At 35.1% G+C, this 27,925-nt stretch overlaps 1 protein-coding gene and 4 long non-coding RNA genes across 8 annotated transcripts in view; 4 read left to right on the top strand and 1 right to left on the bottom strand.

Moving 5' to 3' along the window:
* LOC125263495 (carcinoembryonic antigen-related cell adhesion molecule 1-like) overlaps nucleotides 1-27,925 on the bottom strand; it is a 174,655-nt gene that overhangs the window by 77,659 nt on the left and 69,071 nt on the right. The window lies entirely within an intron of this gene.
* LOC125263499 lies at nucleotides 1,895-3,156 on the top strand. Its single transcript, XR_007183829.1, has 4 exons — nucleotides 1,895-1,956; nucleotides 2,088-2,195; nucleotides 2,304-2,347; nucleotides 2,691-3,156. It is a non-coding gene; the product is annotated as an uncharacterized LOC125263499 (long non-coding RNA).
* LOC125263502 lies at nucleotides 6,421-8,381 on the top strand. Its single transcript, XR_007183832.1, has 3 exons — nucleotides 6,421-6,490; nucleotides 7,761-8,114; nucleotides 8,325-8,381. It is a non-coding gene; the product is annotated as an uncharacterized LOC125263502 (long non-coding RNA).
* Nucleotides 8,566-9,727, top strand: LOC125263500. The gene is made up of 4 exons (XR_007183830.1): nucleotides 8,566-8,618; nucleotides 8,750-8,857; nucleotides 8,966-9,009; nucleotides 9,360-9,727. It is a non-coding gene; the product is annotated as an uncharacterized LOC125263500 (long non-coding RNA).
* LOC125263498 lies at nucleotides 14,442-18,489 on the top strand. The gene is made up of 4 exons (XR_007183828.1): nucleotides 14,442-14,633; nucleotides 14,740-14,844; nucleotides 15,544-15,620; nucleotides 16,989-18,489. It is a non-coding gene; the product is annotated as an uncharacterized LOC125263498 (long non-coding RNA).

Genomic DNA, 27,925 nt, shown 5'->3' with positions numbered 1-27,925 from the left:
GTCAGATAGATACTAATCTATATGTCCTATATTTAAAAAATATGCAGGTTAAAGCCTTTTTTTGTAATTTGACTACAGAAGGCGTAGGACGTATAGCGCACGCTTTTTGAACCGAGAGAGGCGTTATACTTTCTTCCTGAGCTGAATACGGAAGGTGGTCTGGTGGAAGCTTGATATTTTACTTTATAACTTGTTAAATATGGATATTTTTCTTACACAAACACATCGCTTCACTTCAGAAGGCCTTTATTAACCCCCGTAGCTGTGAGGAGTACGGTTATAATGAATGGATGCACTTTCTTGAGCTTCCAACTTGTTGACCTATGTATTAATATAACTTTGATTGTGTTCTTTATACATTTATTGTGCTCTAGATAGCAGATAACTTAAAAAACAAACAAACAAACAAACAAAAAACATTAATATCATATTCATGTTTCCCACTTTTCATGTGTCTTTGCTGCAGTTCAGAAAGTTTTTAAATTCACATTTATTTACAAACTATAGCTGATTTCAGTCTTTGTAGGGCCTTAATCAGTGTAAAATCTGTCTGTTCTCCAGGTGTGTTTGGTGATTCAGTGTCAGTGATGGAGGGAGATTCTGTCACTTTATACACTGATCTTACTGAAATACATGAAGACGACATACTGTGGACATTTGGAGCTGAAAACTCTCTCATAGCTAAAAGAAAGAAGCAAATTTTCTCCACATATAATAGCACTGATGGGAGATTCAGAGACAGACTGAAGCTGGACGATCAAACTGGGTCTCTGACCATCACAAACATCACAACTGAACATGCTGGAGTTTATAAAGTACAGATAAGGACAGAAAAAGTGACATCAAAAACATTCAGTGTTTTTGTCTATGGTGAGTAGAGATAATTTGTCTTGCCCCCCCCCCAAAAAAAATAAAATAATAAGCAAAACAAAGTTCTGAAATTGGATAAAATTGTTTTGTGTGTGTGTTTTTTTTAACACAACTCATTTTAACACTTGGAGTCTCGTTGCCAGTTCAACAGCCAATCGATCTCTTCTTATACTATCTACGCTCGCCTTTATTTTCCGGTCACATTAGATGGAGTTCAGTCTTTACCCCTATGTCTAGCCCCTGCTCCTCCCCAGCACCACCTGTCTACATCTGCTATGGGTGTCTCTTTTGTCTTGCAGCAGCATGTGTTACTATCATACTCTCTTTGGGGTTTGTACTCCGCAGCAACAGCATATGTTTTCTTCTCTGTATTTCTTTTGGTTTATCAGAGTGAGTCTGGGTCCTCGCTCCACAGTCACAGCAGCAGCGGCGTAGCAGATCTAGACGACCACAACCGAACCTATTTACATTTATATTTCTCATTAATGACTGAATTCATTTCATGTCTGAACTATTCTAACAGTAGTTTAACAATTTTAACAGATGTGCCCCACTGACTTCCATTGTCTCTAAGTGTCTAAGTGTAATACACTTTTTTTTTTTTGAAAAACGTATGGAAGTTATTAACATTTTCACAAATGTTCTCAATTGAGCTTAAATGGAACTGAAACCAGAATATGCTTAAACCATTTACATATTGAAAGGTTCAATCTTTGTGTATTTTGAGAAGATGGAAACAAAGTAAGATTTTTGGCTGGATTTATCAAGATTTGTTTATTCTCTGATGTTTTTCAGCTCATCTGCCTGTTCCTGTCATCAGCAGTAACTCTTCACAATGTTCTTCATCATCATCATCATCATGTTCATTGGTGTGTTCAGCTGTGAATGTGGGTCATGTGACTCTCTCCTGGTACAAAGGAAACAGTTTATTGTCCAGCATCAGTGTGTCTGATCTCAGCATCAGTCTCTCTCTACCTCTGGAGGTGGAATATCAGGATAAAAACACCTACAGCTGTGTGCTGAACAATCCCATCAGCAACCAGACTCAACATCTGGACATCACTCACCTCTGTCACACATGTGCAGGTACGACAGCGCTGATATTAATGTTAATTAAGCGTAACTATCATGTTATACAGTGCTGATGTTTGATAGTGTTTGTTGTAGATCAGATGGACCGATTCACTCACACTAATGACTCATTTTGTCATTTACAGATCAAGGTCTACCTTTATTGTACATAGTGCTGATTTCCGCTGGATCTCTGTTGATTGTAGTCGTGATGTGCTGCCTCTGCAAGAAATGTAGAAAAACGGGTCAAAAGAGTAAGCAATTAATGCATATGTCAAAATATCTACTTTTTTAGGCACACATTGCGATATACGATTGAAAACTTTGTTGTTTTAACATGTATGTTATTATTGTTAATGCAGTTGAGACCTGGAAGGATTCAGCTCTCTGTCAACAGAAAACACGAGTAAGTAATTTATGACTGTTTTGCAAGAAGTTGTTGCAGTTGTTGAAGCTGGTTGACTGTAGTTTTGTGTGCAGCATCAGACTGTCAGTGAACAGATGTGAATGGTCAGCCTCGGTCATTACCTTCAATAGAGAGCAGCTCAAAAAACACAGTGTAAATGTTAATGTACTGTATGTTAGTGTTTACACATTTTGGAGATCTATAAATTAGCACAAATCAAAACGAATTAGCATGCAAAAAAATACTGTACTTTTCTTCAATAACTATGAAATATGACTGATAAATAATGTTTAAACTGTTCCATCTGCCAGGCTCCTGATTGACTGTATTTTTTTTCTTGCAGAAAATAAAGAAGGAGGCTGTATATTCAAATCTCCCCAAAAGACGATGATCAAATACCTCTTTTTACACCTCTTTAGTTCACACACACACTGTGACACACACACACACACACACCCCTTGTATAACATTGTTGGGTTTGTTATGTATGAGATGTTGTTGTTCATGTATCATAGTTTACTTTTGTGGTTCACAAATAGTACAGCATCCAGAAACTCAACTAAATGTTCTATTTTTAACACATGGAAATGCACTAACTTTATTAAAGGTGCAGTGTGTAAATTTTAGAGGCATCTAGCCACGAGGTTGCAAATTGCAATATAGAGAAGCTACGGTGGACAACACAGGACAAAAATGTTGTCATCTGAGACAGCAGAGAGAAGTCAGTCAAGCAAATGTACTCTGTAGAGCAGTTTGTCCATTTAGGGCTGCTGTAGAAACATTGCTGCGCAAAATGGCGATTTAAAATGTAAAGCTGCGCACACACTTAACGATTGTAAGGCCGATTATGAATGTAAATTGATACTTATGACTGATCGCGCTCAAATGCGTCCAGTCAGAGCCAGTTGCGTTCAGTCTACGATTACAGTCGGTGTTCACATTCCATGTGTGAGTATATAAATCGGCTCCAGTCGAAGGAAATCGGTATGTGTGTTCAGTTCAGTCTTAGAATGTTTCAGCTTGTTCTAAGGTAATAAAAACATTACAGTTCATCATATAACATATACACCACTGAAAACAGAGTTATGTATATTAAATTGCATTTCTGTCAATGGATCCTCCTAAAATATACACATTGCACCTTTAAATATCGCTCACACCCTTCACTGTTCTGACATAATCTACTTTTGTTTAAATAAATAGAAAATTGAATATCAGTTGCATAGTGGTTTACAGTATCTCATGTTCTGTTGCACTGTACGAAAAAAAACACATCCGCTATTATGTTTATACTCTCCATTGTATAGGCTCCATATTGTGTATATTTGATAAAGGTGTAATTCTGTATTGTGTATATTTTGTATAAAGTGTGCATATACTGTGTATACTGTATTGTATAAATCTTTTATAGTGTATATTTTGTATTGATTCTGTAGGCCTACTATATGTAGCTATACTATTTAGTGCAGTGTGTATTTTGCAGATTGTATTTGTAAATTTTATACCTGTCAAATGCACTGTCTGGAGTATGTACCCAAGACCTTCAACCATTGTATACAAATGTGTCATTAAATGTCAAATTGAGATGTGGTTAAAATTATCTTATTAGTCTGATTAATCAAGCTGTCCATAAAATAATCAAAATAAGCTCTACAGTTTAATAAAATAACATATTATAAAGACACTTGATATAATGTTACTTGATAATTAGTTTTAGTATTTAATAGGTTACAATAAAACATTTGTAACTGGTTTGTAAAAATGTGTTTTGTGCACGTTTGAGTTTTCTCTGCGTTTACACTGGTCTGACCAGCAGGGGTCACCAGCGTGAGGCGATTCGAGCACTTCTAAAAAGTGAATCATTTTACGAAGCAATTGATTCAATTGATTCAAAGATTCGAAAAGCTGTTTCAGCTTCTCCCATCACTATTATGAACTAAATAAGACATCTACCTCACGGGTGGCGAACGTCGGTCCTGGAGAGCCAAAGTCCTGTGGAGTTTTGCTTAAACCCAAATCAAACACACATGAACAAGCTAATCAAGGTCTGAAAGGTTATATGGCTCTCCAGGACCCGAATCACCACCCCCGATTTACCTGAACACTGCGCTGCCTCCCGATGCCTGTTTAATAATAATAATAATAACAACAAACTCAATTAAAGATAGATGACTTGGATTATTATCCTATCTGTTTCTAAAAATTGTAATTCTCATCAGCAAAACAACAGCACATTCAGGACCTGAAGACAGACCTGCAGATGTAATGATAAATACATAGCATATTTATCATATATATCATCTTTGATTCATATTTACATCTTTCTACTGTCGTCACTTTCATTCACTATATTGAATGGCGCCATCTGGTGGATGGTTTGAATAACTGCAGCTAAAGCAGCATTAAATCTCAGGTGATTCATGTGACATGTGAAAGTTGATCTTTAGTTGAAAAAAATTCACTATGTGAGGTTCTTTCTGTCTGAATGCCGAAAACAAAATAAATTAACAGTTAATTATAAACCATTTTAGACAGTGGAACAAATAAACAACAGGAAAGTAGAGAAATATGTCTGGATTCATAATGTAACACATTCAAACAATCATTGATTTACACATTCACTCATCAGACAAACAAACATGAGTCTCATGATGATCTTATACAACTTAATACAAACCACATCCTGGTTCATATCTACCCCCCCTCCTCATACACATACAACCAAACAGTGTTCACTACATATTTTCAATAAACCCTGCTCATTGGGGTCTGGTCAAAACACTGGATCCAGACATGGTCTTATTATTGGGAGACAACAACTTAACATTATAGATAGGCCTAATAACCAACATGGATCACATGGTCTGTCATTCTCCTGTTTCCATCAGGGACGTACGGGCCTTCGGCTCCACTGGGGTTCTCCACCTCCTCCGGCTCCACCTCAGTCTTCAGATCCAGCTGCACCGTGGTCAACGGTTCCTCAGTCTTCGCATGGATCTTCATCCCTCTGGCTCCATCAAGATCTCCCACTCTACTAGTTCTGTTGTGGCCTCCTTCACCGTCTCCACAGGGGTCATCTCATGAGTTCAAGTCCTCCTAAGTTCATATTTATGTCGTGTTTATGATGTCAGGTGTGTTGTGTCCAAGTCACTTCCATCAGAGCAAGATGGAGATGTATCTTCTCTGAATTAAACTCTACTTCTAGAAAATGAACAAACAATGTGCATCAGGTGTGTTCACCTCTGTCTTAGTTGCTTGTTTATACTTTGTATAGTGTACAGTGTATATCGTGTATTCTTTGTACATATAGTAGTGTTTAAGTCCCTTTTTGTCCGATCTTGTCTGGTTTGGTTTTCTGTCCTCCTGTGGTTTTGCTGAGCTGTATTTACTGCTTTGCAAATAAGTTCTTCAACAGTCTCTTCCCATCAAGCTCTGACAGACAGATTTGTTTTTCACAGTGGGTGGAAATAATAAAAAAAAAAATCATTCTATACCTATAAAAATTATGATCATTTTGTTATTTTACTCTCTCTTACTTTCTCTCATTTTATTATGTTTTTTTGTTTGTATTTTGTCTGTAGATTAAAGAGTCCTGCTCATAGTGGCAGAACAGGAAGAAACCCTTTACCTACAAACACTCGTGCTCTAAATACCCATCCTCACACACGAGAGGTCTGTCCAGCTGAAACCACATTTCTGAAGAAAAAAGACCACAGAAGGTTTCAGTTTGACTCTGAACTTTAAAAACTGTTACTGTGAGATGATATATAGTTTTAACTTTGTACTTTGGTTTTTTTGTATACACTAAAATTAAAGAATGAATAAATATACACAACACAGTTACATTGCATTTTGTTTGTCCACAATTCACAATATTCTTCAGGCAACTACTTTTCAAAAAGTATGTTGAATGATATGAATAAAGAATATTTTCATCCATTGAGAACAGTGAAATTTTTAAAAAGGGTCAGATGAACTATAACATTATGCATATGCAAATGCAGCAAGTGAAACTAGGAGGTTCAGACTCGTCGTGGGAGGATTCACACCAGCTGGTGTGTTTTATTAGATTAGACACTGAACCGCTGAAGAAAATGTTTCACATGCTTGTTTTGTTCTGTTTGTGCCGCTGGAGTTTGACTGGTAAGTTATAAAAAATATTTTTCCCACATTTCAGAGTGATAAAATGGCTGCTGCTGTTCAAATGAGACTTTTATCTGCTGTTATGAATCAAATGAATCATGAATAATATTCTGCACTGATCATAAACATCTACAGTCATGGAAATTCATTAGTGAAAATGTGCAGGTCTCATTAATTTAAAAAATATATTTAAAATATCCAACACAGTTAAACTTGTACTTTCAATCTGCAATAATTATCAATTTTCAATAATTTATGTAACTTTAAACACTGATTCTTCTCTAAAGCTGATCATTTTGAAACAAATTATAGATTAAGGATGTGTTGCACCAATTATTTAGATAAAATCAAGGTTTATCTAATAATTCTGTTGCAACAAACTTGAAACTTTGAAATTTTCAGATTTAAACCATCACTTTGGTCCTGAAGTCGCATGACTGCAAACATTGTTGCTGTTTTTCATATGTGGGGTTAATGCGTTTGTTTTTAATGTATTAAATAGCCTGGAATACTTATGAATATGCAATAACTGTGTGTTGGGTTATGGTGTGTGGTTTTCTGTCATTTTTCATAAATTATTCTGCCATATCAGTCAATTAATTGGTATTATGAATATATTTCCAGGCAATCTGTAAGCGCTGCTGCAGTGTTTTCTCTTTCAGCTTGATTCTGACAGTCTTTCTGTAACTGTAGTTTACAGTAGCAGTTTATTTATTTAGACATTTTTTTCCTTTAAGAGCTACTGATGTCAGAGAGAAAGTTTGTGGTAGACAGTCAAAAAGGAAACAGTATTACCGTATTAACATTGTTGCTGTTTAATTACAATGGTGAGTATTTAATTCACAGGTTAGAATTATAATCACTGATTTATTAATCTGGGTTTAACATTTGCCCCCGGTTTCACAGATGAGGCTTAAGCTAGTCTAAAATGCATGTTTGAGTTGTTTTAACTGAAAGTAACTTGAACTGACGTATCTTAAAATATGTCAGTGCTATTGTTTTGTCTCAAGATGCACACCAGTAATGTTTTTTCTCAGGTACATTTATAAAAGCTACTTAATTAAACTAAGGCTAAGCCCTGTCTGTGAAACGGGCCATTGTGTTGCAACTAGAATTCATTTTTTGTCTGTTGGTATTTCTCACCTTCCATTTAGTTTTGTGTTTCTGCTGTTGGATGTTCTCAACTTATAATCAAGAAAAACTTCAGCTTATTTCAGGCTTTATAAACCATCATAATCATTAATCAGTGTAAAATCTGTTTGTTCTCCAGGTGTGTTTGGTGATTCAGTGTCAGTGATGGAGGGAGATTCTGTCACTTTATACACTGATCGTACTGAAATACATGAAGATGAAGATTTACTGTGGACATTTGGAGCTGAAAACTCTCTCATAGCTAAAATTTAAAAAAAGAAGCAAACATTCAACACATCTAATAATACTGATGAGAGATTCAGAAACAGACTGAAGCTGGACGATCAAACTGGATCTCTGACCATCACAAACATCACAACTGAACATGCTGGAGATTACAAAGTACAGATAATATTTGGTGAACTGCAACAGATAAAGGGAGCAAATTCATCATCAAAATCATCATCAAAATCATTTAGTGTTTCTGTTCATGGTGAGTAGATATGTAATTTTGCCTAAACGTTCACATATTCTATTTACATACTCAAATGTTTAATCATTTTGTAGTTAGAGATGACATTCAGTGAATGTCGACACACTAAACATTCACGCAACACAAAAGTTATTACATTGATTCATTACAATTCACAACAAGGCTGATTTGTTTTGTTCATATTTCTGTTTATTCTCTGATGTTTTTCAGCTCGTCTGCCTGTTCCTGTCATCAGCAGTAACTCTTCACAATGTTCTTCATCATCATCATCATCAAATTGTTCATTGGTGTGTTCAGCTGTGAATGTGAGTCATGTGACTCTCTCCTGGTACAAAGGAAACAGTTTATTGTCCAGCATCAGTGTGTCTGATCTCAGCATCAGTCTCTCTCTACCTCTGGAGGTGGAATATCAGGATAAAAACACCTACAGCTGTGTGCTGAACAATCCCATCAGCAACCAGACTCAACATCTGGACATCACTCACCTCTGTCACACATGTGCAGGTACAACAGAACTGATATTAATGTTAATTAAGCGTATCTATCATGTTATACAGTGCTGATGTTTGATAGTGTTTGTTGTAGATCAGATGGACCGATTCACTCACACTAATGACTCATTTTGTCCATTACAGATCAAGGTCTACCTTTATTGTACCTAGTGCTGATTTCTGCTGGATCTCTGTTGATTGTAGTCGTGATGTGCTGCCTCTGCAAGAAATGTAGAAAAACAGGTCAAAAGAGTAAGCAATTAATGCATATTTCAAAATATCTACTTTTTTAGGCACATATCTTGATATAAGATTGAAAACTTTGTTGTTTTAACATGTATGTTATTATTGTTAATGCAGTCGAGACCTGGAAGGATTCAGCTCTCTGTCAACAGAAAACACGAGTAAGTAATTTATGACTGTTTTGCAAGAAGTTGTTGCAGTTGTTGAAGCTGGTTGACTGTAGTTTTGTGTGCAGCATCAGACTGTCAGTGAACAGATGTGGATGGTCAGCCTCAGTCATTACCTTCAATAGAGAGCAGCTCAAAAAACACAGTGTAAATGTTAATGTACTGTATGTTAGCGTTTACACATTATGCAGATCTATAAATTAGCACAAATCAAAACGAATTAGCATGCAGAAAATACTGTACTTTTCTTCAACAACAATGAAATATCACTGATAAATAATGTTTAAACTGTTCCATCTGCCAGGCTCCTGATTGACTGTATTTATTTTTTTTTTTTCTTGCAGAAAATAAAGAAGGAGGCTGTATATTCAAATGTCCCCAAAAGACGATGATCAAATACCTCTTTACACCTCTTTAGCGCGTACACACACACACACACACACACACACACACACATACATACTATAACATTGTTATGTATGAGATGTTGTTGCTCTGTAGTATAGATTAGTTTTGTGGTTCACAAATAGCACAGCATCCAGAAACTGACTAAATGTTCTATTTTTAACACATGGAAATTTACTAACTTTATTAAAGGTGCAGTGTGTGAATTTTAGAGGCATCTAGTGGTGAGGTTGAAAATTGCAATATAGAGAAACTACGACCAACACAGGACAAAGATGTTGTCATCTGAGACAGCAGAGAGAAGCCAGTCAAGCAAATGCACTCTGTAGAGCAGTTTGTCCATTTAGGGCTGCTGTAGAAACATGGCTGTGCAAAATGGCGATTTAACATGTAAGGGGACCCGTGGTGTATGTAGATAGAAATGGCTCATTCTAAGGTAAAAACATTACAGTTCATCATATAACATATTTATACACCACTGAAAACATAGTTATGTATATTAAATAGCATTTCTGTCAATGGATCCTCCTAAAATTTACACATTTAAATATCGATCACACCCTTCACTGTTCTCACATAATCTACTTTTTATCAAATGCATAGTGGTGTACTGTATCTCACGTTCTGTTGCACTGTACGAAAAAAACACATCCGCTATTATGTTTATACTCTCCATTGTATAGGCTGCTCCATATTGTGTATATTTGTTAAAGGTGTAATTCTGTATTGTGTATATTTTGTAAAAAGTGTGCATATACTGTGTATACTGTATTGTATAAATCTTTTATAGTGTATAATTTGTATTGATTCTGTAGGCCTACTATAGCTATACTATTTAGTGCAGTGTATATTTTGCAGATTATATTTGTAAATGTTATACCTGTCAAATGCACTGTCTGGAGTATGTACCCAAGACCTTCAACCATTGTATACAAATGTGTCATTAAATGTCAAATTGAGATGTGGTTAAAATTCTCTTATTAGTCTGATTAATCAAGCTGTCCATAAAATAATCAAAATAAGCTCTACAGTTTAATAAAATAACATATTATAAAGACACTTGATATAATGTTATTTGATAATTAGTTTTAGTATTTAATAGGTTACAATAAAACATTTGTAACTGGTTTGTAAAAAGGTATTTTGTGCATGTTTGAGTTTTCTCTGCGTTTACACTGGTCTGACCAGCAGGGGTCACCAGCGTGTGGCGATTCGAGCGCTTCTAAAAAGTGAATCATTTTACGAAGCAATTGATTCAATTGATTCAAAGATTCGAAAAGCTGTTTCAGTTTCTCCCATCACTATTATGAACTAAATAAGACATCTACCTCAGGAGTGGCGAACGTCGGTCCTGGAGAGCCAAAGTCCTGCGGAGTTTTGCTCAAAACCTAATCAAACACACATGAACAAGCTAATCAAGGTCTGAAGGGTTATATGGCTCTCCAGGACCCGAATCGCCACCCCCGATTTACCTGAACACTGCGCTGCCTCCCGATGCCTGTTTATAATAATAATAATAATAATAATAATAATAATAATAACAAACTCAATTGAAGATAGATTACTTGGATTATTATCCTATCTGTTAGATTAAAAATTGTAATTCTCATCAGCAAAACAACAGCACATTCAGGACCTGAAGACAGACCTGCAGATGTAATGATAAATACATAGCATATTTATCATATATATCATCTTTGACTCATATTTACATCTTTCTACTGTCATCACTTTCATTCACTATATTGAATGGCGCCATCTGGTGGATAGTTTGAATAACTGCAGCTAAAGCAGCATTAAATCTCAGGTGATTCATGTGACATTTGTAATGTGAAAGTTGATCTTTAGTTGAAAAAAATTCATTATCTGAGGTTCTTTCTGTCTGAACGCCGAAAACAAAGGAAATTAACAGTTAATTATAAACCATTTTAGACAGTGGAACAAATACACAACAGGAAAGTGAAGATGTTTCAGATCATAAAGATTGTGGGAGTAGAGAAATCTGTCTGGATTCATAATGTAACACATTCAAACAAACATCATTGATTTACACATTCACTCATCAGACAAACAATCATGAGTCTCATGATGATCTTATACAACTTAATACAAACCACATCCTGGTTCATATCTACATACCCTCCTCCTCATATACATACAACCAACCAAACAGTGTTCACTACATATTTTCAATAAACCCTGCTCATTGGGGTCTGGTCACTGGATCCAGACATGGTCTTATTATTGGGAGACAACAACTTACCATTAAAGAAGGCCTAATAACCATACTGGATCACATGGTCTGTCATTCTCCTGTTTCCATCAGGGATGTCCGGGCCTTCGGCTCCACTGGGGTTCTCCACCTCCTCCGGCTCCACCTCAGTCTTCGGATCCAGCTTCACCGTGGTCAACGGTTCCACAGTTTCCACATGGATCTTCATCCCTCTGGCTCCATCAAGATCTCCCACTCCATTATAGTTCTGTCGTGGCCTCCTTCACCGTCTCCACAGGGGTCATCTCATGAGTTCAAGTCCTCCTAAGTTCATATTTATGTCGTGTTTATGATGTCAGGTGTGTTGTGTCACTTCCATCAGAGCAAGATGGAGATGTATCTTCTCTGAATTAAACTCTACTTCTAGAAAATGAACAAACAATGTGCATCAGGTGTGTTGACCTCTGTCTTAGTTGCTTGTTTATACTTTGTATAGTGTATAGTATATATAGTGTATTCTTTGTACATATAGTAGTGTTTAAGTCCCTTTTTGTCCGATCTTGTCTGGTTTGGTTTTCTGTCCTCCTGTGGTTTTGCTGAGCTGTATTTACTGCTTTGCAAATAAGTTCTTCAACAGTCTCTTCCCATCAAGCTCTGACAGACAGATTTGTTTTTCACAATGGGTGGAAATGATAAAAAAAAATCATTCTATACCTATAAAAATATGATCATTTTGTTATTTTACTCTCTCTTACTTTCTCTCATTTTATTATGTTTTTTGTTTGTTTGTTTGTATTTTGTCTGTAGATTAAAGAGTCCTGCTCATAGTGGCAGAACAGGAAGAAACCCTTTACCTACAAACACTCGTGCTCTAAATACCCATCCTCACACACGAGAGGTCTGTCCAGCTGAAACCACATTTCTGAAGAATAACGACCACAGAAGGTTTCAGTTTGACTCTGAACTTTAAAAACTGTTACTGTGAGATGATATATATTTTTAACTTTGTACTTTTGTTTGTTTGTTTTTTGTTTTTGTATACACTAAAATTGAAGAATTAATAAATATACACAACACAGTTACATTGCATTTTGTTTGTCCACAATTCACAATATTCTTCAGGCAACTACTTTTCAAAAAGTATGTTGAATGATAAGAATAAAGAATATTTTCATCCATTGAGAACAGTGAAAGTTTTAATAAGGGTCAGATGAACTATAACATTATGCATATGCAAATGCAGCAAGTGAAACTAGGAGGTTCAGACTCGTCGTGGGAGGATTCACACCAGCTGGTGTGTTTTATTAGATCAGACACTGAACCGCTGAAGAAAATGTTTCACATGCTTGTTTTGTTCTGTTTGTGCCGCTGGAGTTTGACTGGTAAGTTATAAAAAATATTTTTCCCACATTTCAGAGTAATAAAGTGGCTGCTGCTGTTCAAATGAGACTTTTTTTATGCTGTTATGTGACAAATGAATCATGAATAATATTCTGCACTGATCATAAACATCTACAAAGTCATGGAAATTCATTATTCAAAAAGTTTTTAAAATATCCAGCACAGTTAAACTTCAATAATTTAAAAAACTTCTGCAATAATTATCATGTATTTGTTTTCAATAAATTATGTAACTTTAAACACTGATTTTCCTCTAAAGCAGATCATTTTAAAACAAATTATTATTTTTATTGAAATTATTTCCAGGTAATCTGTAAGCGCTGCTGCAGTGTTTTCTCTTTCTGCTTGATTCTGACAGTCTCTCTGTAACGGTAGCGGTTAGTAGTTTACAGTAGCAGTTTATAAATACATTTTACACATTTATTTCCTTTATCTACAAGAACTACTGATGTCAGAGAGAAACTTTCTTATAGTCAGTCAAAAAAGAAATTGAATATTAACCTTGTTCCTTTTTAATTACAATGGCGGTTCCTGGTGGACAAAATGAACTGTAAGAAGTTATTAATCACAGGTTAGAATTATAATCTCGGATCTGTTAATCTGTGTTTAATAATAAGTGTTGCAACCAGAGCTAAGTTTCTGTTTGTATTTCTCACACTTTCTGTTCACTGTTTCTGCTGCTGTTCTCAACTTCACATCTGAGCAAGAAAAAAAAAACTATGTTAGCTGATTTCAGGCTTTGTAAACCATAAGAAACCTTAATCAGTGTAAAATCTGTCTGTTCTCCAGGTGTGTTTGGTGATTCAGTGTCAGTGATGGAGGGAGATTCTGTCACTTTATACACTGATCTTACTGAAATACATGAAGATGACATACTGTGGACATTTGGAGCTGAAAACTCTCTCATAGCTAAAAGAAAGAAGCAAATCTTCTCCACATATAATAGCACTGATGGGAGATTCAGAGACAGACTGAAGCTGGACGATCAAACTGGATCTCTGACCATCACAAACATCACAACTGAACATGCTGGAGTTTATAAAGTACAGATAAGGACAGAAAAAGTGACATCAAAAACATTCAGTGTTTATGTCTATGGTGAGTAGAAGCGTCATTTGTCCAAATATCTACATATTTCCTTTACATATTGAAATGTTTAATAATTTTAGAGTTTGAAATGACAGACAGATTCAGTGACCATTAACCCACTAAACATTACACTCAACACAAAAGTTATTACACTGATTCACTAAAATTCAAAACACCAAAAAGACTGATGGTTGTGTTTATATTTCTGTTTATTCTCTGATGTTTTCAGTTTATCTGCCTGTTCCTGTCATCAGCAGAGATTGTTCTTCATCTTCATCAAATTGTTCATTGGTGTGTTCAGCTGTGAATGTGGGTCATGTGACTCTCTCCTGGTACAAAGGAAACAGTTTATTGTCCAGCATCAGTGTGTCTGATCTCAGCATCAGTCTCTCTCTACCTCTGGAGGTGGAATATCAGGATAAAAACACCTACAGCTGTGTGCTGCTGAACAATTCATACACCAACCAGACGAGACATCTGGACATCACTCACCTCTGTCACACATGTGTAGGTATGACAAAACTAATATAATGTGATTATTTACTGAGCTCATCTCTGTCTTCTGTTGTAGATCAGACTGACACATTAATGACTATCTCTGTTTTCCTCTTCTTCAGTTCCTCCAGTCTCTCTGATAGCGTTGATCTCTGTTGGATCTCTGTTGATTGTTGCTGCCGTCGGGATCTTCTACATCTGCAGGAAATGTAAAATTGAAAAAGAAGGTAAGTATTACTTTCTCCTTTTAAACAAGTAATAAATAATACTTTAAAAATATGCTCTAAATATTTTAGCCAATTGATAGCCCTATTTTATAATTTAAATAAAATTATTCTCATAATTTTGTAGTTAACATCCTTTAAATGAAACCAAACTAATGTGTATATTGGGTTTGACGGTTTCTGTAGATTTCACTCATATAATATATTGATACTGAATGTCACTCTTTAGTCGTATCACTCTCTCTCTCACACACACACACACACACACACACACACACACACACACACACACACACACACACACACAGAGAGATTCTGCGTTTTCAAAATGCATCAACTCTAGAAATTCAAAAACAGAAATGTTTATTTTTAATTAAAAAAAGCTTGTCCCATTATGAACATACATTAAAATCTATATGAATTATACATTTTTTTGAGCTTGTTGAGCTTTGATGCAAAAAAATATTAAACGACTTTGTTAAACACCCCAAATGTGTTTGATGTGTTAAATTTATTTGTGATTTATGTGTCTCTATAAAAATAATGATAAACAGTCTTTTGGAAGTTTTTGTAAGAGTTATAGGCCCTATCATGGCAAATTATATTTGTTAATGCCATTTTTGAAAGTTCTAATAATAACGTATATGTTGCGAAGAACCTGATCTAAGATTGAATTTTGCAGTATTAATGCATCTATTATAGTTCAAGCAGCTGAGACTCGTGAGGAAGAGATCACTTACGCTGAGACGACATTCTACAAGAGAAACTCACAGAAATCAGTTAAGTATTTGAATGATTTCAGCACTGAGTCTGATAAGCGCTTTTGATTTTGTCTGTATAATATAGAAGCTTTCTAAAATAGAAATAAAATCATGCTCTCGTAAATTCATTATGACAGAAAGTCGAAATCATGACATATTACAGTTTTTTACAGACTCTAGGACACATTTCTCAATACTTAGGTCACTTTTGCAAAACTCTTCACACAGTTCTCCTAACCAACTTTCATCTTGGCAAAGCAGTTCATTTCACATCCAAAATGCACTACAACTACCAAAACACTGTATTCAGGTCTCAAATCAACTCATTCTTCCAGAACACAAGCAAAGGTTGACAGCCGACAAACACACTTTGTCACCCACAAAACAATGACCTGAAAAACACTAACAACATGTAGCATTATACAATGTTTTCTTGTGTAAAACAAGGACACATCTCTGTTTATAATTCACTGCAATATATGTTACTGGAATGAATCAGACATGATGCAGAATTTGTCAATTTTTTATGTCGTTTATTTATTTTTATATTTTTTTTATAATTCCAAAATACAAGAATTTGTATACACACCATCCACTGATACAGATACAATTCAGTTGTTTTTATAGCATTTAATTTTAAGATTTAAAATATATTTCATTAAAATATTACTGTAGGAGTGTAGCAAATTGCTCTTATTCAGTTTTGTATTATGTTATTGTTTTGAACATAAGTTTAACAGTTTTGAAAACAGTATGTAAGCATGTGCAAATTGGCCTGTACGTACAAAGAGTTTTGGCAGTTGTTGTGTCTGAGTGAGAAAAGAATTCATGAAATTTGAGAGATGTAGTCATTGAATGCATTTTGTGCCAAAGCAATGATAATTGATCCTCAGTTTAGCCCACATAGACTTCTGTTGTGCTCACTGTGTGAAGAGTTTTGCAAAAGTGACCTAAGTATTGAGAAATGTGTCCTAGCGTCTGTAAAAAACTGTAAATTGGAAAAAAAAAAAAAAATCAAAATTATGACAAATTGGAATTTTGATTTACCCCAAAATTAAGAGTTAAAAAAAAAAAAAAAAAATCATAATTCTGAGATTACAAAGTCAACATTATGAGTTAAAAAGTCAAAAATATCACATACACAATTTAAATTATGAGATTAAAAATTTAAATTCTGACTTAAAATCTTGAAATTATGGCATACTAATTTTGACTCTGTTTGTCATGACTGTGAATTTTTAATCTCATAATTTTGACTTTGTATGTCACAATTTCGACTTATGTCAAAATTATGATTTACCAGAGCATTACATAAATCTCACACAGAACAGCACCATCAGATGTTTTTAAAAGCTTTATTACTAATATTATTGCTATTTTTTACAGAAAGTTGAAGAGGACGATTGTGTGGATTATGCACCAATCACAATGAGAAGATGATCAAACTTCAATCTTTTTCTAAGCATAAGTCCCAGATTATGATCATTTTCATAGGAAACCATTTCTAGTCTATTGTCTATTGTTGAGTTTTGGGATTGTGAGAATCATCGTGTTATATCAGGAAATCACAGCAGACAGAGAGAGTATGATTATCCTAAAGGGGTTTAAAGTGTGATAATTTGCAATGGATTAATTAAATGGTCTCCTAAATTTTCCTTAATGGTACAAGAACTTTATTATTATTATTATTATTATTATTATTATTATATAAATCGTTATGGTCCATTGAACATTTTCATGTTTTACTCTAAAAGTCAAAAGTGCAAAACGTAGATGCAAACTTCTCATTAAAAGGAGTCAAAGTGAACCTGCTGTGGTGTTATTTATTCATTTATTCACATGGGTACAGAGATGTGGTTTGATCTGTTGGGTAGACAAACAGCTTGTGCATGAGAATGCATCTCCTTTAGGTTTGTGTTTGATGTCAGTTTGTGATTGCATCTGTGAGGTGTGAAAAGTGTGTCTGTGAATGTGTCTGAGGTGTCAGACTGTATGATAGCATGTTTTTCCATTCCTGCTCGCATGAAACCATTGACTTGCTCTACAGAGAAGCCACTTCACTTCAAAACACTAAAATCATTAGTCTCAAATCAAAGTGATACTGCTGTGAAAAATGAAAATATCATATCTGTGTGCATATACATGATTATCTTATGTACTCATAACGTGATCCTGTAGTTAAGCAGTGCTACACTCTTGCTAGTGCTGGAAATAACTACTGAAACTACACTCTCAGAGAGAAAAAAGCTGTCACTGGTGGCACATTAAGAGGGTGGCCCGAGTGAAAACCTATACCTTTAGTTTCAGTAGTTATTTCCAGCCCTAGCAAGAGTTTGGTGTATCCAAAATGGTCAATGTTTATGATAATGTCTTTATTAATATTTTGTTTTATATTATTTTTTGTACTGTATATTATTGTTATTTTACATGTTATTGATTTCCTTAATCATTTACATATTTAATCTACTACAGTATATGCTCTAATATGTTTAAATATTTCCAAATGTCAGATCGTTTGGTGTCTCTTCTGTGCTGTGAGATTGAGTGGGTGTATTTTAGATTAGAATGAATTATGTACCTTTGTATCAAAATATGTCTGTTTCCATTTTGTCAGATATGAGATCATGTAAGATCTGCAATTTTCTCTTAAAGGTGTCAAAACAACACCTTCTGTATCTAATCTCATCTATCTTTGACATTTGACTAGTCACTCTAACCTAGCCATTACACCAACTATGACATAATGGATAAGTCTGTTTGACCTTTTCTTATTAGACTAAAAGAAGTTTAAGGGGGTGTAAGTTTCCTGCATATATAGCCAATGCTCTTATTTTACTCTAGAAGTTTATATTTTTATTTAATAAATTTATTGTTCCTTAATCAAATTTTATCCATGACATAATCATTGCTAGACTTATCCAGATCTCATCTCATTAGTTTTGCATCAAGTTATAAGCAGAACTATTCTTGATACCTTTTTTTTCTTGTAAAGGTCATATACTGTTTTTTTCTGCCAGTGTCTGGGTAATTTTGAAGGATTAGTTCACTTTCAAATTAAAATTTCTTGATAATTTACTCACCCCCATGTCATCCAAGATGTTTGTCTTTCTTTCTTCAGTCAAAAAGAAATTAAGGTTTTTGATGAAAACATTCCTGTATTTTTCTCCATATAGTGGACTTCAATGGCCTCCAAATGGTTGAAGGTCAAAATGACAGTTTCAGTGCAGCTTCAAAGCATTCGACATGATCCCAGATTGGGAATAATGGTTTCTAAAAAATAAAATAAAATTTTATACATATTAACCATAAATTCTCATCTTGAACTAGCTCTCTTCTTCTTTTCTATTTGAATTCCGGAAGTGTAGACACTGCTAAGTGTATTACTGCCCTCCACAGGTCAAAGTTTGAACTAAATTGTCATATACAATATGCTTGTGCAAGTATATAACAATTAGTTCAAACTTTGACCTGTGGAGGGCAGTAATAAACTTAGCAGTGTCTACACTGCTGGAATTCTAATAGAGAAGAAGAAGAAGGGAGCTAGTTCAAGATGAGAATTTATGGTTAATATGTAATTTTTTTTTTTTTTTTTTTTTTTTTTTTTTAAATGAGCGATGGTTTCTCTAGATAAGACCCTTATTCCTTGTCTGATCATGTGGAACGCTTTGAAGCTGCACTGAAACTGTAATTTTGACCTTCAACCGCCTGGAGGCCATTGAAGTTCACTATAAGGAGAATAATCTGGAATGTTTTCATCAAAAACTTTTAATTTTAAAAGTAAAATTTAAAAAAAGGAAATTTTAATTTGAAAGTGAACTAATCCTTTAAGAATAAAAGCAATGTATGACTTACAATTTATGATTTACTGTATATTTGATGGTTGTTAATCATTTATTTTGTTTTCATCAGTTTTGAGAAAAAACTAACTGCTGCTAACAATATGCATAACAGGGCATCTTTAAAACATAAAGGTCAAAATTCAGAGTGTGAGATCAAGATCTTATGCTGTGTTCTCGCCACCTCGTATTTACCGGAATCCTGAGATGACAACACGTGACGTTATATTCGGAGCTGTTCACGTCCTCGGACTGGAATTATGCATTTCTATTGCACCTCTATCAACGCCTAAATTAATCTACAGTAGTCAGGTGGTACAGCAGTCAGGTGGTACATGTGGGAGCTTTCAGAAAACTCCCAGCCTACAAGCTGTAATTACGAGCTCTACAAGGACGTGAACACTTTTTACAAGATAGTATCTCACGATTACAGGAATTGCGAGGTGGCATGAACACACCTATAATCAGATAGAAAATCTCTCCTTAAGTTCCCCTGATAGTGGTAAAGTCCAGAAACCAACTTACGAGGACTGCTCAATATATCCGCTCCTGCTCCAGTTCTGTAACCTCCACCTGGGGATGATCGAATCAATGAACATATCACAGGTGATGTGGTAAAGTTGATCCAACAATTAATACAAACCACTTGTTTTTTTTTTGTTTGTTTGTTTGTTTTTGTTTTTTTAATTTTAGTAGAACAAAAGACTTTTTAAATAAGCCTAATTATCAAGTTTTGGGATGCCTGCCTTTACGTGCACATGAACTTTAATGTCATCCCATTCTTACTACGTAGGGTTTAATATGGAGTTGGCCCACACTTTGCAGCTATATCAGCTTCAACTCTTCTGGGAAGGCTTTCCACAAGGTTTAGGAGTGTGTTTATGAAAATGTTTGACCATTCTTCTAGAAGCACATTTGTGAAGTCAGGCAGTGATGTTGGCGAGAAGGCCTGGCTCACAGTCTCCGCTCTAATTCATCCCAAAGGTGTTCTATCGGGTTGAGGTCAGGACTCTGTGCAGGCCAGTCAAGTTCCAAACTCGCTCATCCATCTCTTTATGGACCTTGCTTTGTGCACTGGTGCGCAGTCATGTTGGAACAGGAAGTGGTCATCCCCAAACTGTTCCCTCAATGTTGGAAGCATGAAATTGTCCAAAATGTCTTGGTATGCTAAAGCATTAAGAGTTCCTTTCACTGGAACTAAGGGTTCAAGCCCAACCCCTGAAAAACAACCCACACCATAATCCCCCCTCCACCAAACTTTACACTTGGCACAATGCAGTCAGGCAAGTACTGTTCTCCTGGCAACAGTCAAACCCAGACTCGTCCATCAGATTACCAGACGGAGAAGCATGATTTGTCACTCCAGAGAACACGTCTCCACTGCTCTAGAGTCCAGTGATGGTGTGCTTTACACCACTGCATCCGACGCTTTGCATTGCACTTGGTGATGTAAGGCTTGGATGCAGCTGCTCGGCCATGGAAACCCATTCCGTGAAGCTCTATACACACTGTTCTTGAGCTAATCTGAAGGCCACACGAAGTTTGGAGGTCTGTAGCTACTGACTCTGCAGAAAGTTGGTGACTTCTGTGCACCTCAGCATGCACTGACCCCGCTCTGTGATTTTACGTGGCCTACCATTTCATGGCTAAGTTGCTGATGTTCCCGATTGCTTCCACTTTGTTATAATATCACTAACAGTTGACCGTGGAATATTTAGTAGTGAGGAAATTTCATGAATGGACTTATTGCACAGGTGGAAACCTATCACAGTACCACGCTTGAATTCACTGAGCTCCTGAGAGCGACCCATTCTTTCACAAATGTTTGTAGAAGCAGTCTGCATAGGTGCTTGATTTTATACACCTGTGGCCATGGAAGTGATTGAAACACCTGAATTCAATGATTTGGAGGTGTGTCCCAATACTTTTGGCATTATAGTTTATGTATAAGCCAACATCGCTGTGATATTATGGTTTGTAGATATGGCTTGGGTCCCTCCTTCAATACGCGTCTGTGGGACTTTTCACCATTCATCATTCTCTGATTCATGATTCAGAGGAAACTGAATCACTTAAAATAACAGCATCTGTCTCCTCAACACACAGGAATCATTCATGTCTGGAGCACAGAACTGAAACTGTGCATGACTGGCATGTAGAAAGTAGGGTTTTTTTCCCCCAAATTCTAAGAAAAGTGACATGAAGTCAGATTTACAACTCATGCGGAAGTCCATAGCTGTGTCTGCAATGGAATACTTTGCATACCAAACAAAAGGCAGCTAATCAATCATTTGGTGCACCTGCATGGGGCCTGTTTAAATAAGGAGGTTCAACCAACTCTGAGTTAAAACTTGAACATGGGAAACTCTGAGATTTCAGTTTCAGAACAGCTGAATTGAGTTAGTTCAATCGACTCTGAATTAACACTGAGTTAAGCACGTGCACCACGACTATTAAAAGCCATGATAAGTGGAGCTCCGATATTACGATTCACCATGGCAACAGCACCCAGCAAAAAGATGTCTGCATACTTCAGAGACAATACATGTTTAATTATTATCACTGTTATAATATCACAGGTGAGTAGGTTATATACAGTAGGTTATTGAACTAATAGGCTATTCATTTTCATGGTATCCCACAGGCAAAAAAGTATAAAATAATAATAATTATAATTTAAGTGTATTTTCCTTATTTTGGAAATGATCTGCTAATAGGGTAAGAAAAATACGGCAGCGGCTATTTAGCTACACTAAGTGGAATTAGCACACTTTCTTAGCAATAGATATAGTAAGTGCAGATATCTCTAGATGCTATTTACACTTGGTAAATAGAATATATCACTATTTTCACTATGTAAAAGTAGTTCTTTGCAATAAGTGTAAAAAGTCATCAGATGCTATGTATACTTTATACTGGCAGATACATATTATTTGCACCTCAGTATCATTGTACATTAACAGGATCCAATAATAACAGAGCGCAAATGATTGTTTATTAAAATTATAAATACTTTTATCATTAATAAACACTCGTTAGGAACTTTACTTCCACTTTTAGAACATTTTCTTCATTTTTATTGAAAATCAATTCTAATTTGATACTGATGGGAAAAGGGAGAAGAGCGAGTTCGGCAAAAGCCGGACTCCAGAGGTGGAAAGTCCAGGGGTCAAAAAGTAAAAGTCCTGCCATATTTTGCACCCACTGAAGAAGTGTTAATGAGATAATTAAGTGATTGAATGATGACTGACAATTATTGAAGACACCTGATGATAACAAGCAGAATCACCAAAGGAGAAAATCACGATTTTTAAGCCACCATCGTGGAGATGAGGGTTTGCTTTAGTTGGGCTCTTGACCCTTTTAATATTTTTATATTAGATTTTGTTTGGGTTGTTGTAACTGAGTCATAACAGCCAGACAAACAAAAAGAAAGGATGATCGGGTGGTGTTGGTTATGTTTTCACATAATCATTATTTGATCTGAATCACTGAACTCATTTAGAGCCCAATCTCTGAGTTAGATTTACATTATTGATTACAGCAGAACTGTGATTCCACAGCACAAGATCAACAGTTGATTAAACCACTTAAATGCAGTTGTTTGTCTCAACAGACATGTTGATCTGATTTATCAATGGAGAAAGGTTTTCTGAAAACACCTGCAACTGCTGCTCAGTAAAAACTAACAAACAACTGCTCTACAGTACTCAGGGGTCGAAAGCTCAGCTAAAACCACCAATCTCCATGATGGTGACTCAAACGAAACATCTAAACCTCTGTTAATTCTCAATAAGATCTTCTGTAGACGTGTGACAGAAATAAAGTCAGTCTGGTTAGTAATAAGTGAAGCTGGTAAAGCTGTTTGTGGAGTTGTTTAATCAGATCTTCAGAGATTTAATGTCTTTTATCTTCAGTTCATCTAAGGCTGTGGCTGAAGAAAGTTGTAGTTTGTGTTCTTATTTCTCTTTCTTTCAGTGTTTGTTCATAGCAGGTGTTTGAATGATTGAAAGAATGTTTCATGAACATCATACTAACCTTTGAATAACATTCTACTGACATTAAGGAAACTGGACATTTTTATGTTCTTGGAATGTTACAAATCAACGTTCCTACAATGTTGAATTTTTAATCAAAATTAAGTTAAAGAACATTTGAGGAACATCAAACCTTATAAAAACTTTCCTCTAACATCAAGAAAACTGGACATTTTTAATGTTCCCAGAACCAACACTGACTATTTAGAGAACGTTCTTATTCGCAGGTGCAATTGTGGTGCAATTCCCACTGAGCAAGAACACACTCTGAGAAGAAATGTGTAAAAAAAAAATGACACATGTTAAGCATAGCACTCTAGTTTACACATTTTGTGTCAATATTGCATAAAAATGTGTTGGAAGAATTCATTTTTTTTACACATATTATGTGTAGTTTTAAAATGAACACAACCTGTGTATTTGTTCACAGCATCAACACAATCTGTGCAGCCAAGAACAGCTGTAATGTGTTAATATTACACATTTACACAACTTTGTGTTGATTTTCACCTCTAAAACCAAGACCATTCAAGACCAGAGGTGTGGTCAAGACCAGACCTTCCAAGACCACAACAAGTCCATTAAATCAAGATAATTAACTAATCGTGTAACTACTGAACATTAGTGATGAACACCTACTGTTAAAATCACAAGCACCATCACAGAGATCAGTGTTTGCTTTAGTTGAGCTCTTGACCCTTGACTTTATAATATTAGATTTTGTTTGAGTTGTTGTAACTGAGTTATAAACAGCCAGACAAGCAAAGTTAAAAGATGATCAGGTGGTGTTGGTTATGTTTTCACATAATCATTATTTGATCTGAATCACTGAACTCATTAGAGCCCAATCTCTGAGTTAGATTTACATTATTGATTACAGCAGAACTGTGATTATTCATTTGGTTCTTTTAATTTACTTTTATTTTACTGTTGTACAGTATCAATGTACATTTACAGTGACAAAAAAAAAAAAAAAAAATGTTTTTAAGAACGAACTCATTTTAACATTGTATACTTTTAACAAATAAGCATAGCAGCAAAATTAATGATGCACCATTTTTTTTCTCCTTATACTGACACCTGCTGGATGTATGCAACATGGCTGTGATCATGAACTAAGTAGAATGATATAGCTAGATCTTAAAACTAGATCAGTCACTACACATCATTTTAAACTTTTTTTTTTTAAGTAAATATCTTTTCCACGCTTGGAAGCTGTAAATACTGTTTTCTCTTGTTTTTCATTAGATAGGACCATTTATTGTATTTCTTTTCTTTTGATAATGAAATTAGTTGTTCCTGTTAGGAGTTTGGTGTTTGTTTGTCGTTCTTTGCTCACCCCTGAAGTTGTGCTTTCACTTGTGCTCCTGTAAATAAACTGAAAAAAGACATTCGTTTCAGTTTATGTTGTTGCCTCAGTTGTTTCGAGAAACTTTAGCTTGAATCATTTGTCAGTGCCGTTTAGGGTCAAAGCACTGAATAAAATCATAGAAAATAAAATGTTATTGCAAATGTCTAGTTTGTTTATTGAAACCCCAGACTGTGGTAAATGTGTTCATCACTTATATTTCATTGTGAATTTGTAGTCATTTTATTGCTGCCACATTTGACATTCTCCTGCTTTTAAAAAAAAAAGGGAAAAAAAGGGGGGGAAAAGTACAATTCATTATGGGGCTGAATAGTCAACAAATATTTTTGTTGTCGAATAGACGTTTGATCTCATATGACCTAATGTAAGGATCTGCAATAATGTGGTTTGCCCAGTGTGGCGCTGTAGCGCAAGACTGTAATTCAGATGGATGCAATCCAACAGAAGATAGGACGCTTTTTTTTCTTTTTTTTTAATTACAGTTTTTTTCAATTGCTAACAAGCGTTTAGCAATACTTAAAGTACTTTTTCTAAACTCTTAACACAGCAACGCACCTACATCACACAATTAGCCAAATAGTTAATTTTCTGCCCAAAACCATATTTTGTTATATAAACACAAACTCTACATTTCAAAATGCTAAAAACCTTTTTCAACACAAACTAACTCTATCAAAACACAGCAAACCTGATTCAAAATCGAGTCGTTCTGTCAAACACTAACACTAGTTTTCTATCCAACATGAACATATAGTCAATCAAAGCGCAATGACTGTCAAAATACTAACAGTTGATGACATTATGAAAACTGCATAACTTGACCTGTTTCGGTTCTAACTGGAGAAAATATGAAATCCATCGTTTTTATAATTCAGTTTCCTTTTACTGCAGTAATGTGAGTGGTTGAGTGTTGAATGTGTGCATTCTTGGCAACAGAAGTGAGTCATTATTTTATAGAATGTGCAGTAGAAAAGGAGAAGAAGAAGAAAGTAACAGAATTGCTCAGGGCAGCTACTGGTCAGATGAGTCCCCATATATGCAAAACTTCAGTTGATCCCTCTGTTGAAATCTCTTTCTGGGGTTGGGTGTGTGGTGTTGATGTTGCCCCCATAGAGGATGGGATGGTGTCCCCTTGGTAGCTAGTGCCCTATGCAGACCACACATTCTGCATATATGGAATAGTGGTAGTGGAATCGTTGTAGTAAAAGCTTTACATGAAGCTTTTACTGAAATGAAAACATGAAATTGCTCCCATTGATCAACAACAAATCCAGCATACATGGTCTTTGGTTACTGTTGAAGCTTTTTTTTTCCGCCACAGAATAAAAAAAAGTATAAAACGTAATTGTGACTTTTTATCTCACAATTCTATTTATTTATTATTTTGTAATTGTGAGTTTACATCTCACAATTCTGACTTTTTTTCCTCAGAATTGTGATATATAAACTATAGGAATTGAGTTTAAAAAGTCAGAATTGTGAGATAAAAAGACATAATTATTTTTTAAGACTTATTTAAGACTTTTTATTTTCTATTCATGGCAGAAATAAGCTTTCATAGGTGAAAAAACAGAGATGCACAATCCAGCACACATTCTTCCTCCTCTCCCATACCTCTTCTTCTCCCTTGTCCTGATCCAACTTCTCCTCTCCTCCTTCATCTGTTCCTCTCCCTCACCCAGATATTATTTTCTCTCTGCTCCTCTGTGTTGTTCTTCATCCGCTGAACAAATCCAATTCAAAGAGTCCTATTTTACTGTGTATGTCCATGTAATGGAAAGAAATTGAACACCTGACTTTGCCTCCAACTGAGATTGGAATCTGCTATTTCTCAATATTTCAGTGATCTGCTAATTAAAAATGCTTATCAATTGTTTCAGTATTTGTTTTATATATTTTTTCAATACTTTTGAGCTGCTGTTGTTGCAAAAGTATAGGTGTTATCCTATATTTAAAGATTGGAACATTAGGTCTTCATTTCTGACTTGCTGTCTTTAAGCATTTGCAAATAAGATGAGAAAGATCCATAATTTTGGTATGAGGTAAGCTTACATGAAAATAAAATTTAAGCATTTAAGAAATGTGTTAATTGACTGCATTTCGTGTGAAAACGACATGAATTGTGTTAATGGTATGGCCACAACAGACGGATGTTCTGCAAAATGTGTTTAGAGTTTTGAAAATGTGACTACAGAATAGACAAAATTATGTTAGCAATTGAAAAAAACTGTAATGCCATAAACCAACAATACAATGAGATACATTCTTTTAAAGTAAAAACACGCAGCAACTAAAATGAAATGAAATAACAACAATGCCAGAGGACAAGAACAAAATTAAAACAAAAGGAAAAGGGTGCTATTATACATCATATCTGCTTACCATGTTATAAACTTACATTGACTTTTTGCTTTTACAATTACACAAAACAGAACAATAAAGCTTGAAATCATTTTTAAAGCAAACAAAATATTGGCTTTGTGTCAGACCATTTCATTTTATCAATGTGAAACTTTCCATTAATATTAACAGTTGTATCCCATGATCATTGAAGTGTATCATTATATCAAGTCCACTCAACTGCAATTCATTGTTCAATTGTTTCTTAATTAAATGCTCCACATCAATCCAAACTATTTTTGTATGGAGATACGACAATTTTGCGAATAGTGGTGGAACAATGATGTCACTAGTAGGCCAACCGGCAACTGGTTCCTTCGACAAAAACCTAATAGGATTTTTCCATAGGCTTTTGGATTATCACAAAAAAAGTCTCTGTGATCATCAAAGGTTTATGATACTTACACATTTTGTCCATCAAGATCATTTTCACAGATTAACAACTTTTATACACTTTGAAGCCTAAATACAGTCACCAGAAGTAAAAAGCTAAAGGTCAACATCACTAAGCTTCCAGAAACTCTTTCATTTTTTATCTAAAACAAACAAAACATTTTCTCTTAAAGCGGCCCTATTATGCAAAATTCACTTTTTCATGGTGTTTGGATATAAATGTGTGTTGGCAGTGTGTGTACACAACCACCCTATAGTGATAAAAATCCAACCACTCCTCTTTTTAAT

This window comes from Megalobrama amblycephala, linkage group LG2, assembly GCF_018812025.1.
Source record: "Megalobrama amblycephala isolate DHTTF-2021 linkage group LG2, ASM1881202v1, whole genome shotgun sequence".
Classification (NCBI taxonomy): domain Eukaryota; kingdom Metazoa; phylum Chordata; class Actinopteri; order Cypriniformes; family Xenocyprididae; genus Megalobrama; species Megalobrama amblycephala.
This window is presented reverse-complemented; position numbering and strand designations above follow the sequence as displayed.